The 1,548-nt window shown below is 36.9% G+C and overlaps 1 pseudogene; it reads left to right on the plus strand.

Moving 5' to 3' along the window:
* Positions 1-336: 336 nt before the first annotated feature.
* LOC132009104 (olfactory receptor 4F6-like) lies at positions 337-1,291 on the plus strand (annotated as a pseudogene).
* Positions 1,292-1,548: the final 257 nt, after the last annotated feature.

Raw genomic sequence — 1,548 nt, forward strand, 5'->3', positions numbered from 1 at the left:
ACAGGCCCAACCCACAATACATATTATTTTTGTTTTTAATTTTTATTATTTTCTTTTACCTGAATTCCTTGAGTTTAATTTGGACATCCCTTTCTAACTTCTTAAGTTGCCTGATTACTTCATGTACTCGAATAAATAAGAGCAAATTTAATGCAATAGATGGCCTCTGAGTGCAGCTTTGGTCATACTACCCAACCCATACTCTGGGTTCCCATGATTTTGTTAATAATTTACTATCAATTAAATAAGAGATCTGTCAATAACCAATTTAAATTATCAACAGTTAACACATAGTTTTTAGTGCCTCACAGCTGATCCTTCTTTCATTTCTTTCAGGTCACTTCAGAGTCTTCCCTTCCTTATGATTCAGTGGACCAAGTAAATGGCTCTGTGGTAACTGAGTTTGTGTTACTAAGACTTGTACAGTCCTTGGGAATACAGGGCTTCCTTTTTCTTTTCTTCTCTTTGTGTTTTGTGGGAATTATCTTGGGAAACCTCTTCATTACGTTAACAGTGATTTTGGATTTTCGTTTACACAACCTATCACTCCTTCATTGACCTGGGGCTTTCATCTACCACAGTTCCTAGGATGATCTCTGATCTTTTCAGTGGTTGCAAAATCAGTCACCTTTAACACCTTCCACAACTGCATGATACAAATGTTCTTTATTCATGTCATAGAGGAGTTGAGATGGTACTGCTCATAGCCATGGCATATGACAGGTACACAGCAATTTGCAAGCCTCTCCCCTATCTAACTACTATGAGTCCCAAAATGTGCATGCTTTTGATAGTAGCTGCTTGGATTACTGGGTGACTCATGCTGTGTCTCAGTTTCTTTTTGTCATAAATTTACCTTTCTATGGCCCTAATAATGTGGGGAGCTTTTGTTTTGATTTCCTTAGGGTTATTAAACTTGCATGTATGGACACTTAAAAACTAGAATTTGTGGTCACTACCAACAGTGGCTTCATATCTAGGGGCACCTTCTTTTTCTTAATTGTATCATACATCTTTGTTCTGATAATTGTCAGACAAAATTCCTCAAAAGATTTATCTAAAGCATTCATCACTCTGTCAGCTCACATCCTGTAGTGGTTTCATGTTTTGTTCCATGCATGTTTCTCTATGTGTGGCCTTTCCCTACCAAGTCAATGGATACATTTTTGCCATCATAGACTTTGCCATCAGTCCCATATTAAATCCTGCCATCCATACTTTAAGGAACAGAGATGAAGGGGCAATGAGAAGGCTAAGTTAAAGAGTTGTAAGTTCTAGCGAGATGCCATAACAGACTTCACCAGTAAGAGCACGAGGTGAATGTCATGAACCATCAGGACCCTTATGACCACCACAAACACTATGGATTAAGGACAGTTTCATTACTGCCCTTAAAAAACTGAGAACTCTACATAAAGAAGGTATTGTATCAATAAACTTCACTTTCAAATAGAGCTGCAGTTATTTCTGTTAAGTATGAAAAATAAAATATTATATATTCCTTCCTACCTACAATACTAAATGGCAATTATCATCAATGAGTACATT

Source organism: Mustela nigripes, unplaced genomic scaffold (genome assembly GCF_022355385.1).
Source record: "Mustela nigripes isolate SB6536 unplaced genomic scaffold, MUSNIG.SB6536 HiC_scaffold_4718, whole genome shotgun sequence".
Lineage (NCBI taxonomy): Eukaryota > Metazoa > Chordata > Mammalia > Carnivora > Mustelidae > Mustela > Mustela nigripes.